The following is a 20,394-nucleotide window of genomic DNA, read 5'->3' on the forward strand; positions in this document are numbered from 1 at the left end:
GGAGATCTTGCACTTTGCATAGCACACAATGAGAGTGTTTGTGAGTGTGTGTGGGTGAGTATACCCCCTAAGCAACCCCTCTCCTTGCTAGGTCAACCCCCTCTTCTATCTCAGCATTGATGCTCATTGGCTCATGCCAGGCCTAGCCAATCACAAGCTTGAGCCATTTCTAGCAATAGGTGTAGTCTTGGGACAAGTGTCCCCCTTTCCCCTTTGAGAGAGAGGACTTGATAAATGCAAAAAACAATTAGATAATTGTTGTAAATTATCATTGGACCCCTTTTAATCTTAGCCAATAGAGTTCAAGCACCTCATGGAGGTAACATGGGTAGGGGCGTGACATGTGTCTCTGTTGCCTCTTTAAGCTTGGGATTTCCTTGAGAGTGTGTGTGTGTGTGTTCTCTCTCTAGCCCCTAAGAAAAGGGCTCGCCCCCCTCTTTGTAGAGATATTTTTGACTTTTGGTGCTCAAGCACCTTAGTCATCAAGCATGACTAAGCACTTGGACTAGGGGTGTTCCCACAAGCATCTCATGCAAGCATGTCAAAGCACCTCAAGCACCTTAATCATGCAGCAGGTCAAGTACCTCAAGCACCTTAATCAAGCACCTCAAGCATGACAAGCACGTCGAGCTTGGGCCGGGTTCCCACCTGAAGCTCAGACCTAGCTTACCTAAGGTCAAAGGACTTTTACACACATTATTCGAGGTCTTCAATGAAGCTAACCCTAAGGTCTTATGCTCCATTGGTTAGCCTTGCTCTTTGATAGACCATATCTCATTTGGGCCCCTTTACCATTGGCCCCGTGTTGAGATAGATCTATAAGCACATATCTATATCTTAACACTTGTTCCCGTTCATTCTCCCACATTAAGTGATCAATTTAATATGAGAAAATCATTTCGGTTGGTTAGATATTAGATTTTATGACACCAGTTACAGTGGGGTTGGCAACTGAAAAACTCCAACAGGTTAAGGATTTTCTCCAATACCATATGGATATGCTGAAACTTGCTCGTCATAATGTCCGGCAAGTACAGAATCGGTATAAGAAATATGCTGACGAGAAACGTCGGCAAGTTACCTTCGAAGAAGGGGAGGAAGTATTTATACGTGTGCCAGAACATTGAGAAAGTCTGAAAACTGGACCGAAACCTAAATTATCTCCCCAATATTGTGGGCCTTTCAAAATACTCAAGCAAGTAGGTGATCGTGCCTACAAACTATTACTACCTTCACATTCTCACATTCATCCGGTGTTTCATGTAAGCCGTCTATGAAAGCGGTTATATGGGGACGACAATGTCATTGACCAACAGATTTTGGTTGATTACATTGAACCTCCTACCTTACCGCATGAACCTGAACGTGTTCTTGATTATCATGAGTTGCGTACATGTCATCACGTACGACAACAAGCCTTAATCAAGTGGCAAGACCGACCTGAAGAGGGTGCCACTTGGGAAAACATTAGTGTTCTTAAGAAGAAGTTTCCCACTTTTGTTTTCGAGGACGAAAAATATTCTTAAGGGGAAAGTAATGTCAAGACACCGGCAAGGACAGACTAGACAAGGTAGGGCCAGGCTAGGCGGTGTGGAACGGGGAGTCAAACTAGGGCAAAGGGCATGTAGCTCACAAGGTGTAAGACAGGGGCTACAAATACATTGTGAACACACTTCTGCCAAAGGGAACACAATGTGAACAAATGATTGCAAAGAGAACTCCATGCGAACGCCATCCTGATATTTTCATCATTTGATTCTATAATTTTACTACCATTTTAACAAAGGCAGAATAGCTTAACGCTAGACTTGTAATGAGCCACAAAACTGACTGATGCCAACACCGATGAGGTCAGCCATTTCTTTAAAAAGTATGCATCAGCCAAAAGGAAGAACAAAACAGGAGGTGAGGGGATTCTAGTAGCTGCACTGAAATGTAAGCCAGTAGAAAAATTCATTGTTGAAGCTACGAGTCTAAAAAACAACCCAACCTATTTCTCTCAAAAGTTATTCAATATGCGGATGGCAAGAAGTATGAATCCCAAGGCTAAGATCATTATCAGTCAATTTCTATATAGCAACATTATGCAAAAAACAACTAAAGCCAAGACACAAATTTTGTTCAAGGCATGCTATGTTTCGGAGTTCCTTTACTGGGCCACTTTCATACCAATACATGTCAATGATGAGAGGACATAGAAGAAAACTGCTAGTGAAAGTACTAGAAAGAAGTAGCCTAGTCAACTGAGAACTTTAGAAGAACGTGAGATGGAGGAGACCCCAGAAGACAAGGATAAAGAGTTGACAATGGTCGGATCCAAAAGACTAGCAGCTAAGTTAGAGGCGATCCCATCTGAAAAGAAGCAAAAAACAACATTCTTGCTGGAACAACTCTAGGCAAAAGTGCACACACCAACTACGGATAAGAAACAATCTAAGGACCAACAGAGAAATTAATTGACCTAGTCATTACTCCACCAAAGGACACAATAGAATAAATCCACTAGTCAGAACAAGGAGAGTAGAGCGGTATGTACAACCCACGGTCAAATAGCTACATATCAGACTATTAGAAAGAAAAATGTGTATGTAAGCACATCTCAAGCTCAAATTGATGTAGTGGTGCATACATTGGCTCATCCAATTCAATTGGACAAGTGACAAAGGTTACAAAAATAGTCTCTAAAGGGAGGATTGACTATGAAAAAAGAAAGCATAACATTATTGCCTTATCATACTCCTGTGCCTATCTATGAAATTGATCAAAGTGACTGAGATATAATCACAGTAGCTAAGTAGTTGTCATCCAATCATAATGGAATACGATAGTGAACGCTATGGGTCAAATGATGGAAGTCCAAAGTTCAGTCTCGAACTCCAAAAATGGCTGCTCTGAAGGAAGAACTTCATTACACTAGGGTGGAAGCTAATGCATTGAAAAAGGAAAAATAAAAATTGAAGGAACAGATGCTACATTGAGTAGAATAAGGATGCAAGGATGATCACTACCCTCCAAAGGAAGATAGATCATTTGATGGTTGTTAATGTAGTAATGCAAGAAGAAAAGAGGGTAGCTGAGCAGACATCAAAAAGACTCAAAAAAATGCTAAACGACAAAAGAGCTGCTTTCAATACACTTAATGAGACACACATTGTTATGAAGAAGGCCATACTGGATAAGTACATCTATCAATACCTGGTTGATATCACTGATGTGGAAGGGGATCTGGCTTTGTATTTGAGTGATCTATAAAAATTTGTCGCATCTATTCAATTTGACCTATAGGACAAAGCAAAGGAATATAGCACAACTTTGTTGCATACAGATTAGAGAGTTGATAAAGATCACCAATGAACTTCTTTAGCTGACAGTTGAGGCCTCAAAGATCCCAAAGAAGAAACTGACCAATAAATCTTCATCAGGGGAAATGGCTAAGGTACTATTCAAAGCCAAAATTAAAACCAATCATCCTCCTCCTGAAGGATGGATTCATGCTGCCTCAATTTTTCATAAGCTAGCTAGGGCTAGGTTGACTAGAGGTAGGAAAAACTTGTATGCTAGAGACACCAAAACTTGGAATGCTTTGACACCCTATGCCTTTTAGAGATTATATGTGAAAGAAAGGAACATCTAGAATAGGAGACCATTTACTGGCTTATTTAGAAGGACAATGCGGGTACCGATGCTCAGGGTACTAGCCCACAAATTCAAGATCCACTAAGGGTTATCTAGAAACTACAAGAAATAAGGATCTAGATAAATTGAGCAGATGACATCTAGTATCTAGATAGGTCAGAAAGCTCACAAACATAAGGAGTTGAGATGCTTACCTCAGTTGGCAAGAAGGTGGACCCTGACCAATGGGTAAGCCATTCCAAAGGGATGCTAGAAGGAAATTGGGTGGATTTCAATCCATCTCTAGCAACATACCTAAAAGTTTTGGAATAAAAGTGGGTTGATTCCATATCATTTTCAACAACATTCCTCAAAATTTTCCAACAATATCAATCATAGAAGTCAGTTTAGATTGTCCATTTTCAGCACCAACTTTGAAATTTTGGAAATATTCCAAAATTCAAAGAAAGAAAGGAAGGAGATGTAAGTGGTTGGAAAAAACCCCATACGGGACTTCAAACTGGCAGATAGCGAGTCACTATGGTGATTGCACAGTGGAGAGTCAGTCAGAAGCCCAATCTAACAACTATAAATAGGTGCCATTACTTCATTTGACGGGGTATGGGAATAAGGATACACTATTATATTATGCTTTTCAGTCTAATATTATACACTACTGTCTTGGAGCTCACTATACTCTCATACTGTATTGTATTCCAGCTGTACTGATCTAAGTATAATCCAATTCTAGTTACAGTTCCAATTCTAGTATATGCGTCATTTCCATTTTAGTTACTATTTCCATTTCCATTTCCATTTCAATATCAGTGTCGTTGTCTGAAGTCGGCTTGTTTGAACTAATTTCGCTAGCTCTTAACCAAACTTAGAATAGTTGTCTGAAAAGACTAGCTCATTCCACATCTCCTAGCAACCATAGGCACATTGGCTAACAGGAAAGCCAGTCCGCAATACTTTGAATAGGACCTCTACTTTGGCAAGTGCCAAACAATATATCGAATCATTACGGCATCAATAGCCCTAGTATTCCACTCTTCAGAGTTCATACATTTCTGTATGGTGACAATTAATTCCCTACTTTTTTGTATAATCTAAGTAAATCTAGTTGTTTTCGGGCCCGGGGAGTCCACTATGTAAAAATTGCATATAGCACGTGCGAACAAGAGGTATTTAAAAAATCCCTTATCTGTATATTTTCATGTATTATATGTTCCCCTTATGTATGCATTTTTGTAAAGAAATTTTCCCTTATGTATGGGAATTTTCACTTTCTCAATTAAAAAAACCTTTATGTAAGTACATTTTTTTTGTAAGTGTACCTAATTATAGATCCTTTATTTTGTTCGCACGTGTTATCTTGCATATTTCCTAGTGGATACCCTGGATTTTTAGGGTGTTCTCGAATACTCAACAATTCCTGGCCTTCCACATGTGTTTGAAGTAGAAGAATTTGACAATCTACGTGCCGATAAGTAGTGCATGGCTCTTGAAAACCATCCCACCTAGGAAGAGGTCATTCTTGAAGAATCCAATCTCCATACATGTTTGAAGTAGATGAATCTAAAAATTTGCGTGCCAATAAGTAGTGCATGGATCTTGAAAACTATCCCACCCACAAAGAGGTCATTCTTGAAGAATCCAATCTCACACCCATTGGTAAGGCCCCCCATTGCACCTTCCAAAGAAAAACCTTCATCCTAAGCAACAAATGTGGGCACCAGATGTTCTTAGCGGTTGACACCCATCTTTATTCCTATCATTGAATTCTTATTCAAAGGGAAAAACCATTAGGAAGAGGATGGGGTCGAGGAGGGCCTCTTTATTTTCCATGAGATTATGGAGGTGATTAACATTCGGACGAATAGATATATGCCATGAGTGCAAGAATGGTGGGTGTGTAAGAGAGGTGTAAGAATGGTCAAAGGATTCACTTTTTCCACCAAAAAGAAGGACAAATTTTTTTATTTTTGATCTTCAATAACTCCTACATATGATCTCTGATTTGAGTGGAAATTATACATCTAGATGTTCGAATTAGGGTTGCAGAGAAACACACACAGCTTGGAGAAGACGAAGGAAGCTCAAGGCACACAATAGAGAGTGTGTTACTTAGTGTGCAATGGAAAGATAGATAGCCCTAGAGTGATGGGCGTATATACAATGCACAGGGGAAAAAACCTCCTAAAGAGGGAAAAAATGCCCCGGCGGTCCTAGTGTGTTCACACACATCACTACCACATGTATATGGTAACAAATCCCCCCTGGAGTGATGCGGTGAACGAGAGCTGGCACATGAGTAAAGGGAAGTGCCATGCCCTGAGGACAGGATCAGTCCACAAAGGGGAGTAAGCCCAAAGCTTTGCAGAAAGCTTCAAGCTTCTCATGAGACAATGCCTTTGTGAAAAGATCTGCAAGGTTGTCCTGTGTTGGCACATAAGCCAAGCTGATCTCTCCTGCTGAGAGCCTCTCCCTGACATAGTGGTAATGCAAGGTTGTCCTGTGTTGGCACATAAGCCAAGCTGATCTCTCCTGCTGAGAGCCTCTCCCTGACATAGTGGTAATGCACCTCAATGTGCTTTGTGCGAGCAAGAAAAACTGGGTTCCTCGCAACTGCCAATGCGCTCTGATTGTCAGTGTAGATAGTGTTGTCAGTGTCCTGTACAACACCCAAATCAGCCATAAGGCGTCTGAGCCATACGCACTCAACCGTAGCTGTGAAGACTGCCCTGTACTCAGCTTCACAACTCGAAGTGGCCACAGTAGTTTGCTTCTTGCTCAACCATGATATACATGAATTGCCAAGCATGAAAAAAAAACCACTTGTGGACACTCGCATGTCAAAACAACCAGTCCAATCTGAGTCCGAAAAAGCATGTAAGTCTGGCGGCAATGATCCCCCCTTGGGATAAAACAAGCCAAGATGTAAAGTGCCACTAAGGTAGCGGAAAATCCTCTTGACAGCCTGCCAATGCTTAGACCCTGGGCTATGCATAAATCTGCTGACCTGTGAGACTGCAAACTGAATATCTGGCCTCGTGTTGCATACATAAATGAGGCAGCCAATAGCAGTTTGGTAAAGAGTGACATCAGCAGGATCGCCAGCATCATGTAGACTCAACTTCAAACCTGTTTCCATGGGAGTGGCAATAGGTTTGCAATCCTCAAGTCCAAACTTACATAGCAATGTCTCTATGTAACTTTTCTGACACAAGGCAATACCACCATCACACTGCTTAAACTGTATACCCAAGTAATGATGCAACAGCCCCAAATCTTTCATCTTGAAAGTAGCATTCAAATCATCCTTAAATTCAGCAATATGTATGTCATTTGGTCCAGTGATCAGCAAATCATCAACATAAAGAACCACGATGAGAAATACATCACCCTCACGCTTTACATACAATGTGCTTTCTTTTGGACTGTTACGAAAGCCTTGTTTGACCAAATGAGTGTCAGCTTTCTCATACCAAGCACGAGGAGATTGCTTCAACCCATACAAAGCCTTGTTACATTTGCACACTTTGTCCTCTTGTCCTTTTATGACAAAACCGCGAGGCTGCGTTACATAAACTTCCTCAAATATGTCACCATTCAAGAAAGCAGTAACAATGTCTGATTGATGTACATCCCAACCAAAATGAGCTGCCAATGCACATAGAAAACGCACAGTAGTCATACGACAAGTGGGAGCAAAAGTCTCTTCATAATCTATGCCTTTTTGCTGTGCATAACCCTTTGCAACAAGTCGAGCCTTATGGCGATCAATCTCACCATCCAGCTTGCGTTTCAACTTGTAAACCCACTTCGTACCAATGGCCTTTTTTCCAGGAGGCAAATCACATAAAGTCCATGTGTCATTTTCTATAAGTGCATCATATTCTGATTGCATGGCAGCCATCCAATTTTCTGAATTCTGAGCTTCATCAAAAGACAGAGGCTCCTCAACATCATGTAAACTAGACACAGCCAAAGCATAACAATCTGATGCATAAGATGCATGGCGAGAGCCTAAACGAGTACGACTAGACAAAGGTGCATCCAATTTACTGTCACGCAAAGTGTGCACCAGCCATTTTGGCATACCTCTAGCCTGCTTATTTTCAGCCCTTTCCTCATCAAGTACATCATGTACATCTGCATCAGTAATAGGCTGATCTAAAACATTTTCAGAAACCCCCATAGGCTGTACATTTTCCTCATTGGAACTTACATTCGTATTTCCACCACTGAAAAGAGGCAACAAAGTGTCATAAATGTCCTGTGAGCTTACATTACTATCTCTAGTACATGACAGCAAGGGTTGAACAGAATGTTCCACAAACACTACATCCCGAGAAACCAGAATACATTTTGTTTGTGGATGATACAACCTGTAACCTTTGCTTTCAGCACTATAACCAACAAAAATACATTTGACAGCCTTATCATCCAATTTTTTGCGCTGCACTTGTGGCACCAAAGCATATGCCAAACAGCCAAAAACACGCATGTGCTCAATAGAAGGCTTTCTATCATGCCATGCTTCATATGGAGTAATAGACTGCAAAGCTTTCGTAGGACACCTGTTAAGTACATAAGTGGAACACATGATGGCCTCAAGCCAAAAAGAATGCGATAAAGCTTGACTTTTGACCATACATCGTGCCATTTCCGTAAGTGACCCGTTTTTCAACTCAGCAACACCATTTTGCTGAGGTGTATAAGGCATTGTACATTGGTGTTTTATCCCACGACTAGCCAGAAATGCATTAAATTCATGAGACATATACTCCCCCCCTCGATCTGAACGGAGGGTGCCCATAGTACATTTCGAGACATTTTCAACCATAGCCAGAAATTGTTTGAAGCACATAAAAACTTCGGACTTCTCTTTAAGCGGAAATACCCATGCATGCCTGGAGTAATCATCAATGAAAGTCACGAAGTACAGGTAATTGCCCAAGGACGGATTTTGCATGGGCCCACAAACATCACTATGCACAAGCTGCAACTTGCATGTGGCCCGAACTGAACCATCCTTTGGAAATTTAGAACGCTGCATCTTACCCAAAATACAGCCTTCACAAACATGTTTGACAGGTGCTTCAAGAGGCGGCAAAGAAGCAACCATATCAGATTTCTGCAAATGCAGCAAACTGGCAAAATTTAGATGACCAAAACGTGCATGCCAAAGTTTTGCATCTGAAATAGCCCTTGAATCTGCAACAAGATTTGCAAAATTTTGTCCACGCTTGTCATACAAAGTGAGCTTATACAGCCCACGGCACAAAAGGCCAGATGCAACAATTTCATCACCAAAACTGAGATCATGAACTGTACATCTGTCATCCACAAATTTGACTACAAGTCCAAGTCTAGCAAGTGTGGATACAGACAAGAGATTCTTCTTGATCCCAGGTACATAAAGTGCATCAACAAGTGTGAAGGAACTGCCATTAGCAGCAGTGAGCATAATCTTTCCAACTCCCTGAACTGGATAAGAGGCGTTGTTGGCACAAGTGACTGAATTCCCATGAGGGACAGACTCAAGAGAGGTAAACAATTCATGATGTGAGGTAATGTGCTTTGTAGCACCACTGTCGAAATACCACACATGTGAATCTGCAGCAACAACTGACAAGCATGCATCATGGACAGCAGGATTGTAAGTGCACTCTGCGCTAAAAGCCTATTCTGCATCAACATCAGCAACATAGTCTCCTTTCACAGAAGACTCAACAATGGCTGCATTTGTAGTGGAACCAGCATTTGCAGTGGAATCACTCTCTTTCTTCTTAGCCTCTTTGGCCTTCAACTTAGGACACGACTTGATCAAGTGATCATTGGCTTTACAATAATGGCAACGCATCTTCTTTTTGCCCTTATCACCAGAATTTCCAGACGAATTGCTGCCAGCAGAAGCATTAGGAACATAATTTTTGCCACTCGCAGCAGAACCATAAGAAGTGGCTGCATTACTGTTACCACCCTTTCTTTGAGAAGCAATAAAAGCCTGTTCAACTGCACGATGCCTAGTCCTATTTTTTTTGGAAAGTGACTCTTGCAACAACAATGTGCATAATGCATCAAACTTGACAACTTCAGGATTTCCTTGGGTCATCAGTCTCCAAGTACTAGCAAAAGTCTGGTAGGAATCTGGTAAGGCATCAAGAACAGTCTGCACAAGGGAACTGTCTGAAATGACTTCACCTGCAGAAATAAGCTGCTCATTGATATCCTTGACACTAGCAAGGAAAGTGCCCATATCATCTTCCTCATGCATAATCTTCGACTCCAGCTCTTTACGCAGCAAAGCAATTTTAGCCTCATTGCGGCTTGCATAAAGACCTGCTAGAATATCCCAAGCCTGTTTTGCAGATTTGGCTGAACGGATGTGAGGAACAATGGTGCGCTTCACAGACAACGCAATCAATGCATGAGCCCGCGCATCCTTAACATCCCAACGAGCTTGTTCTGCCGTAGGCAAAACAACTCTAACAGCTGCAATCCTTGAAGCAAGACCTGCAACATCCTCAACATCGCTTACATCCTCAGAACCAGGACGTACATCAATGCCCTGCACAATGTTCCAGACACCTTTTGACACAAGAACATGTTGCATCATATAAGCCCACACAGGGTAGTTGTCCCCATCCAACCTGTCCTCAGCAGCAAACATTTTGAACACATCTGTGTTGTTGTTGTCAGCCATGGTAAATGATGCACCTGATGTGAAAACTGCCCAAAAATAAGAGAAATGGAGCGGGAACAACCTATGCTATGTAGCACAAACCGTAGAAGACTATAAGGCACATGTTATGCAGAAAACGGCACTGACAAGAATTTTGCACAAAATGACGAAATAGCCTGTGCAGTACTGCTTGTAGTGGAAACGGAGGCCGAAATGAGCCTCCCAAAATATTTGTCGACCTGCGAACGCTCGCCAAAGGTCACTGAAATCGGAGAAAGTGAGCAGGCATGTGTTGGAGCAGCTGGCGACTAAGCCCGGGAGGACTTGACCTGCTCTAATACCAATTGTTGGAATTAGGGTTGCAGAGAAACACACACAGCTTGGAGAAGACGAAGGAAGCTCAAGGCACACAATAGAGAGTGTGTTACTTAGTGTGCAATGGAAAGATAGATAGCCCTAGAGTGATGGGCGTATATACAATGCACGGGGGGAAAAACCTCCTAAAGAGGGAAAAAATGCCCCGACGGTCCTAGTGTGTTCACACACATCACTACCACATGTATATGGTAACACTAGAATCTACACGCCGAGCTCTTTCCATAGATATGTTACATGATATGATTTTGCCTGCTAGATTTTAAATATCATTTTGGGGGGAAAATTGGAATTCAAATAAACTAGCCATTTTACCTATTTAAATTCAAAAGTTGTCCTTTGATTGCTTTCTTTATACTAAAGTGTTTGGTGGACACAGCGGACTGACAAGTAAACAATGGATATACACCAAACTTTGTTGTCCTCGCTCATTTTTCAAAAGAACCGGTGTAATTCAGCTAATGAGGATTCTCAATTGTAATATATTTTGTCATCCCCTCTTAGCCTCTCTAAGCCTACACACCATGTAAGTGGCCGAATGGCAAAAGATTGGACGTCGACTGTGAGAGCTACTTGCTGCTACAAACCGTAATCCTCTTTTCTCCTTGTCTAGTAATCAAAATTCAATTCCGAATAACACATTGTGTTCCTTATCTCTTGCTCTACAATCTAAGTGTAATCATTCTCGATTTCGATAAGGTTTGTGAGGGCTTGTTTGTGAGCTAAATGCATTGATTTGAGGTCTTAAATTGTTGTTTTTTGATGTTTTGACCTTGGATAAGTGTTTTTACGCTTAAGGGGACCTTTCCGTGTAGTTTTGTTTCAGTTTTTTGCACATCTTTTGTGATGGATCATGATTTATGTACCTTCCCAGATGACTGGAGAACTTGGTAAGATTGTACCCTTAGGTGTTGCAATATCTCTCCTTAAGTTTTGTTGCATTCCGAATTCATTTGGATGCTGAAAAGGCGTGATAACCTAGAGCAGTGAGATTGGACGTAGACTGATTTTCTGACTAGGAAGTGGTTGAATTGCTTTTGTCGTAGTATGAATAGCCCTCTAAGTTCACTTTGGTGAGATTGAAATTCTCATTAAGTCTCCATGCCCTATCTCGAGGCGCTTCGTTGCATATTGACATTATGTTAGTACAAAAAATTATGTTGCAAACGTCCATCGCGGCGACCCACTAACATTGGCGTTGTTGCCACAGAAGTCGATCCTTAGGTGGTGAGTGACTCAGTTGTACAAAAAACCCCTTCCAAAGATTTTGACACCCATTTCATTTACACATAGAGAGGAAAGAATCTAGACGTAGGTTTAGTGCTTAGTAGAGACTCGAGTCCCAGACTAGCCAGTGCTACTCCTTATGAGCAAACAAAGGTGTGAATGAAGTAAAAAAGAGTATTTCGTTCTTTGATTTCACCATGCTTGGAAAGGACTCTTTTACCATACACTTTGTTGTCATTTTTGTATTGTTAAGTTCATTTATGTTTGTGCATATATTTCAGTTTATAGGAGTAGGTTAAGTAAAAATTTCCACCATCAATTGGGTCCAAAAGGATTAGGGTAAAAACTATCCAAAACCTTATTTTGGTGTCGAAGACCATAACTCTAAAAAGTTTTAAAATTGATAGTTAGAGCTTCAAAGTTGAACTAAACCCAACAAAACTTGGAAAGCGGGGATGACTGTGCAGAATTCTTCTAGCTTGCTTGTCCAACGTGGATTGCGATCCATGTATCTTTCGGGCCAAGTGAGCAAATTTTTTTTCCTCTACTTAGAACTGGCTCTCAAACATCATAATCTTGAGTTTGGCGAGGAAAAGGATGCTAAAAGGACATCCAAATCAAGAAACTGGGTTAAACAAAGCAAAACCTTGGAAATTGAGAAAATTTGAAGAAACTAAACTTTTATTTGTCCAAATTCAAAAAGGGTGAGAATTGGGTTCAACTAAAAGCAGGCAACCAGCAGGACAAAAAATCATGACCAGGTGCTACCAAACATGGATCGCGATTCTTGTTCCTGGTAGACATTTGTAAGAGAAATTTGACCAGTGCACTCCTGACAACTAAGGGAACAACTTTTCCTAAAGGATCCACAACCAAAAAGTGAAAAAACTTGATCAAAATACCAAAAAAGGAGTTGTTTGCAAAAAACAGCAAAAGCAGACACAAAATCTTTCTTTTGACCTCGAAAAAGTGGGTCAAATCAAGAGCATCACCACACCCTTTGTCACAAGCTCACCAAAGGTCATGCCAAAATCTTGCCAAACATGGATCGCAATCCATGTACCTTTTTGAAATTTTGAGCTGATATTTGAGAGGTAGAAAAGTGATAACATTTGAAGTACTTTCTCCTAAACCACTCTTATCAGAGAAGGTCAAAAGATGGGCCAAAAGTGCATAAAATAGACCAAGGGGGAAACCACTAAAATAGACCCTAGAATTGACTTTTGGTTGACCTAAAAAAACTCTAAATCACACAAAAACCATATAACTAGCATCAACAAACTAAGGGCAAGTTGTGTGCCAAGTTTTACAACATTCTGGCACTGAGGTACATGGATCGTGATCCATGTTCCTCTGACACAATTTGATACAAAACTTGCACCATAGCTAGAGCATATCACAAGGAGTCTAGTGGTCTTTTCAAAACTGAAATTGGATATAAAAAACCAAACCAAAAGCTCAAAATTGACAAGTACTTTGGTAAAGTGAATTGACCTAATTTTCAATCCTGAGTGCCCATTTCCAAAAAAATTGATACCATAGGACCTACTAATCATGCTGAATGTGATGGTACCAAGAAAAGTCAATTTGGCTTCCCAACATGGATCGTGATCCATGTTCCTCTGAGTCAGCATAAGAGCAGAATTTGACCACAAAGAGAGGTAGTCCCCAGGAACGTGGTGACCTTTCCAAAATTGAAATTGGACTTGAATTGTTGATGTTGTGAGTAAAATTGTGGGCTATTGAAAAACCTAGTTAAATTTTGTCGATTAAAAGCTAGAACTAACAGGAACGGCTGTAAACTCACAGTTATCAAGCATTTTTTGACAGGTTGCAAGTGCTACAGAATAGTACCCAACAAACAAGTAAGATCAGAACGGGGAATTCAGGATAGCTAATGAGGTAACCCGGTTTGGATTTTTCAATATCAATTCTTCATGTATTTACGATCAGGAAGATTGTACCAGAATAGGAATCCCAATATCATAGACCAAGTGAGTAATCATTCAATTGAAGGTAGCATGAATCAAAGACCACTGCATCCTTTAGAAGCCATTGTAAAGGAAAGCTTTTCTGACACCTCATCAGAAAGATCATACATCCTAATGGCTGAGGAGTCCAACAAGTTGAACCCTAAGGAAACAACTTCCATGGGGGAGGGTCCTTCCCAACCTGCATCTGATGTAAAATTGTTGTATTTAAAGTTTCAATTTGAAAATGTGCTTAAGGCCAAAATCTATAAGGAAGGAATGGACCGCTATTGTGCTAAGTTGGAAAATAAGCCAAGCGACTTCAGAGACCTTGTAGATGTGGATTATGATGGAGATAGATATTTTGATAGAGAGGGAATGATGTAACTAGTGGTTCACAACCCCTTTATAGTGGACAAATGCGGGATGAATGGCACCAAGGACAAGGTATATGAAGAGCTAGCAGATGAACCACCCAAAATGGACAAGAAAAACGCGGTGCTTAGATGCACCAATGAGACAGAGTGGCTTAATACAGACAACACTTACGTGGGGCTATATAAATTCAATAATGTAGAAAAAACACTCTATTATAGATGTGATGAACCCTGCATCAAGGAATTGACTGACCGCAAAAAACTATACATTTTTACTTACACAAAAGTATTCAGGTGTTCATAATGGATAAGTATGGCCTAAAATACTCTCCTATGGACAGTAAGGAGCTAGAATGATATACATATTTTGGGGGACCACTCCACCAATACTATCTAAATTTAGAAGAACTGAAAACCATGACTACTCACACGAGACCAGATACTAGGAATGCCAAGTCCAGTAAGAACCAAAGTGGAAGATTCTTTTGGAAATTAATGATTTTTGAACACAGGGCCTATGGGATCAACGGGCTCTAGGACTTCTATGAATATGCAGAGCGGTAGTGTGACACCTGATTTGACTTACACAACTAGAATTCCTTCGATTATTACACAAAATTGACTTCATGAACGTATGGCGGATAGGATACCAATTATAGTGCCAAGAGGAGAGTATGAACCTAGAGAGACCACACTAGGAGGACCAGGGGTGATGAGGATAGCTGCGGAGTCCAGACGCATGCGACCATCTTAAGTGGAAAAGTGTGTACCCAAAAAGTATAGTGGATCGGGAGATCCGTATCCTCATGTTTCGATCTTCAAACATGTGTTGAGGGCGGAACAAGTAACCAATTTCCATACTCAATATGAAGGTTTTGGGTCGACTCTAGAAGAAACTGCTTTGACCTGGTTTCAACCCTTAAACAGCCTAGAATTCCCAAATATTGAGGAACTTCTTTGAGAATTCACTGAGGAATTCTCAAAGAGAGGAATTAAGCATAATATTGTCTCCCAGATCTATGCATTTAGACAAAATGAGAAGGAAAAGGTGAAGGAAACCTCGTTTCAATTCAAGCAATACATAGAAAGATGCCCTGTTAGAGAACTGCCTCAGGATGAGAGACTGTCAGTCCTTTTCATAAAAGGATTACGAAATGACACTCTCAAAAACGACTTGCACCTAAAGGCATGTTACTTTTGAGCAAGTCACGAAAGAGGCGTTGTATCTGGTAGACAATTGCAAGGCATATGGAGAGATAACACAAGACACAGAGCAAGGGATGAGTAGCACCTCTTCAACCACTAGTGAGTCCACAATGAAACTTGGCGGGTAAAACCCAACTGTGTCGGACGTTGGTCAAATGATCAAGGAGCTGATCACGAGGATGAACCCAAACACACAACAGCCCACCCAAAAATGTGACACTTGTGGAGGAGATCATTCAACTCAGTGGTGCAACCTTCAATAGAGTCCAAGAGTAAACGTACCACATGTATTGAAGTGGTGTGCTACTAAACAAAAATGGACAAGCCATGAAACCCACGAATGTTTCTATAATAGAAACTATGTTAGAGCAAGACAATACAATCCACATGGAGGGCAACAGTTACCACCCCCTCCAAGAATACCAAGTAGGGCCAAATAACGCAATCCAAGGTTAGGAAAAACCTCAACCTATGTTGGGGCATCCACCTCCTTTACCCTAGGAAAACAGGGCCATGGTAAGTATTTCTCAACCTATAGAAGCACCTTCTAATCAGGGTCCAGGTAGTTTCATACCGAGAAGATTTAGACAATACCTATGAGAGGGGATTTGGCAGAAATGCATATGCTTCAGAGGGACAAATTCCATGGATGGTTCTTGAAAAGATGCTAGAGCCCTCATACATAGCACAATCAACAAAAAACCATTACTTGGTTGATGAAAATATGCTTATGCTCATGGAAAACCAGAACTACAAACCTAGGGGATATCCTCCTAGAACAGGACAACCGATGGGGACGATGCCTCCAGGTCCAAAAGCAGCTTACCAAAAAGTATCATATGGTCCACGCAAGAGCTGACCACAACGTCTAATGCGGCTCTCACACAGATGGTGCTCCTGAAGCATAAGGAGATCAATCTCTCCTTCCACAAGGCAGCGCTGAAGCTCCTGACGCAGTTGGCCCTACTGACGTTGAAACTGGGGCCCACCAAGTCCCTGCACGTTCCATGAGACGATCCTCATGGGGAGCAAGAGAGAACAGATGCTGCCGCAGCAGCTAAACGGGCTATCTTCGAGGCTCGCTTGGATGGGGAGTAATCCGCATCCAAGCGTCCTCTAGATAGGCGTGACCTAAGTTGCATTTATACGCCCGTATATTATGAATTGTATGTATATTACAGATTTAGACGCTATATATCCGTATTATACGCGCATATCCGAATAAAAGGAAGTTCGATCGAAGTATATTTTGATCGAAATATACTTCGATCGAAATATATTTATATTTATAAAAAAAGAGGCGCCGCGGTGTTGTGCAGCTCCGCTGTCATGATGAGAAAAAGAGCAGAGAAATGTAAGCTAAGCTTCTTTGAAGCCTACTTGATTAATGGTCCGTGATGAGGGCTTGTTAACAGGCCAAGTCTAATGATTAATGTATGCCAGATGCGGCTTTAAAGGGCCAATTGATGCCTTAATGATTCCAAAAAGGATTATGCTTGAAGTGAGCACATATGGAAGATTATGATCTAGAACTGCAGTGCTTGAAGTGCTCTACCGGCCTGTCTTTACGGCTCGTCGATTGGAGCTACGGTGAAGAAGTTATGGTAGTTTAAAGTTTAAGTCGATTGCAGATTTGTACCGGATTCGGCAACTGCAGCTGAGGTGACAGAAATGAAATGAATGCACGGGCCTGAAGTGCTCACTTTGTGGAGCACATCGGTATTTTCAGATCAGCAATCGGAGTTACGGTTGCCAAGATATGGGCAGTTAAAGATTCACCGGGGGCCGATTCCGTGCCAGTCCGGTCCGCTCGGTCGGAGTGCCATCTGAGAATTTTGGCTACCTCAGTAGGGTTTGTATGCATTTTATGCAGTGTAAGAAGTCTAATGGGATTTACGGCTTGGCAGGCAGAGTCCGGTGTGAGTTGTTGACACGCTGAGCTAGGAAATTTTTGCATTATTCGGGATGTTGTTATGGACAATAAGATTCTGGAAGATACTGTTAGTCAAGGCTTACTGGAGAAAAATATGTTGCTTAACATTGCCTGGCCGAATTGTATGCCAAATGTGGTGCCTTTGATAATGCCAGCCATAGGCCAACCTAAAGGCCGTCCACTAATGTGGCCGCCAATGAAAGAAGCTATACTGCTTGACGATGCCTTAATCAATATGTATGCCAAATTTAACATCTACCGCATTGCCTTGGCCGGCATGTATGCCCTAATGTGGTGCCCTTATGAGATAAGGGCCGCCCGCCCACTCAAACTTAAAGCAAGGCCACCCATGGGATGCCGCCCACAAGGGCTTAAAATTAATTGAGTGTGAAAATAAAAAGAAAAGGCAAGGCGATGGCCTGAAGGCAGCGAGGACGAGCGCAGCAGGGGAAGCTTTGCTCGCTCGAGACAGGGGAACGCGAGGATGCTCTCGCTGGTGAAACGAGAAGTGCTAAGCATGCTATCGCGCATGTTTTCGATGCCGATGCCGGCGGATTCGGCGCTGGTCAACTCGGGCGTGCCACGTCATCAGGACCGCTCCCACGCCACGTCAGTCACGGCGGCGTGACTGCGTGGTGGGGCAAAATTTTTAAGGGGCTATTTTTAGGGGTGGCTTCAACGAGCGAATAAGGGGAAAAAATTGGAAGGCATTACGGGAAGGAAGGGTGGCAGATTTGAAGGGCAGAGAGGAGAGTAAGAAGAAGGGAGAACGGGGAGGATGAAGAAGGGCTCTCTCTCTTTCTCTCGTGCTTGAGAGCAAGTTGAGGAGGAGGAGGAGGGGAAGCTTTTCTTACTCATTCTCGAAGCAAGATCTCTCTCTCACTCTCGGCTCATCGTCGGCTACATACAAAGTAAGGCTTTCTCTTCCTCTCGCCTTCCCGAGTTTGAACATAGCAAGAAAAGCAAGCCTTGAGAGCTCGGGGCAAGTCGGGCATGAAGAAAAATTTTGAAGCATGCGAGAGGGGTTGCAAGCAAAGGAGGACTATCATGGGAAGAGCTTAACGAAGAAGAAAAAGGGCCAACGAGGAAGAACTCCATAGAAGCTTGCTCAAAGGCAAGAAGAGGAGGTGAGGGAAGCTCGAAGGCAAGGGAGGAGGAAGCCAAGGCGGATAGGTTTCTCTCCTTGAGGAAGGAGCCAAGGGCGAGGTCTTTCTCTCTCTCTCCATCTCCAATCAAGGTAAGAGAAGATTCTCTCTCTCTCTCTCTCTCTCTCTCTCTCTCTCCATCGGGCTTTGGCATGAGATGAAGGCAGGAGGGGGAGAGGGAGCCGGAGCCCTTGAAGAGGAAAACGAGCAACGAAGGGAAGGCTAGGGATAGGCAATCCAAGCTAAGGAAAGTTGCAGGAGGGAAAGGAAAGGACGAAGTCTCTCTCTCATCAATCGAAACCAAGCCAAGAAGGCGAGCTTTTTCTCTCTCTCGATCTCCAATCCAATCAAGCAAGAAAAGAGATGCTTGTCGAGGTTTAATCGTGCAGTGATTAAAGCAAATCAAGGACAAAGAAGCAAGGCGGGACAAGCAAACCAAGGGAAGTCAAAACTCGCTCTCGAGTAAGCAAGGAGAGAGGATAAACTCTCTCTACTGTATTTGGCAGATACAAGGGTATCAAGCAGGGGATTTTGTCGGATACTTACCTCCTAATCAGCTTTTAAAAACTCTAATGGCGAGCATAAGTGAAAATTTTACAGCCATGATCTAATTGGAGAGCATTAAACTCCCCTATCACCATCAGTGCCGTTAACGGCAAACATTTGTAATCAAATTTCACTTCAGCTAATCATTAGCAGCTTGGAACATTCCGGTTGTCAAATTTTAAGAATTTAAGGTGTTTTCAGAGTCTTTTGCTTTGTGTTTGGCATCTAGTCTCTCGCACCTCCCACAACCGGCACTTGCTCGGCCCACGTTTCGAACACATATCCCCTGACAGCGGTAGTTCGAACGAACTGCTGCGATTGTGATTGCTAGAGAGATAGAGACAGAGTTGCTAGAGCTTTAGAGAGAGCATTAGACAGCGAGCACAGCACATCCAGAGCGAGCCACAGAGCAGGTAAATTTTCTTTTAGTGTTTTTTTGTTTTTTTTTTGCAGTTAATTTGTTAACACTGTTGTTGTGGAGCTTTGCTCGCACCTAAGTGTTAGTTTGTATTTTGTTTTTTACTAGCGCTGTTGCTGTGGAGCTTTGCTCACACCTCAGTGTTAGTTTGCAGGTTTAGACACCCGTCCTTGGCTGTGTTGATCCTCGTGACACACTGCAAGGGGGGTTAGACTTTAGACGCTTCGTCCTTGACTATTGTTGACCTCCGTGTCGCACTTCAAAGAGTAGCTTAGGTTGTACAATTAGACTTTCCGTCCCTGGTTGTTGCTGACCACCGAGTCGCACTACAAGGAAGAGTTAGCTATCATGCATCTTTTCTTCCTAGTTATTGCTGACCATTGTGTCGCACTATTGGAAGAGTGGATTTAAAAAAAATAGATTCCTCATCTTTGGTTGTTGCTGACCACCGTATCGCACTGTGGGGAGAGGTTTAGGGTTGTCAAATTCATCGTCCTTGGTTGCTGCTGACCAATGTGTTGCACTCCAAGGAGATTGGATTCAATAGATTCCTTGTCTCTGGTTGCTGCTGACCATCATGTTGCACTGGAGGGAGAGGTTTAGGATTTTTATATCCATCTTTCTTGGTTGTTGCTGACTATCGCGTCGCACTACAAGGAGATTGGATTCAATAACTTCCTCGTCTCTGGTTGTTGCTGACCACCGTGTCGCGCTGCAGGGAGAGGTTTATGGTTGCCAAATCCATCATCCTTGGTTGCTGCTGACCATCGTGTCATACTCCAAGGAGATTGGATTCAATAGATTCCTCATCTCTGGTTGCTGCTGACCATCGTGTCGCACTACAAGGAGAGGTTTAGGATTTTTAAATCCATCGTTCTTGGTTGTTGCTGA

Source organism: Adiantum capillus-veneris, chromosome 6 (genome assembly GCF_014529385.1).
Source record: "Adiantum capillus-veneris isolate H3 chromosome 6, ASM1452938v2, whole genome shotgun sequence".
In the NCBI taxonomy this organism is placed as follows: Eukaryota; Viridiplantae; Streptophyta; class Polypodiopsida; order Polypodiales; family Pteridaceae; genus Adiantum; species Adiantum capillus-veneris.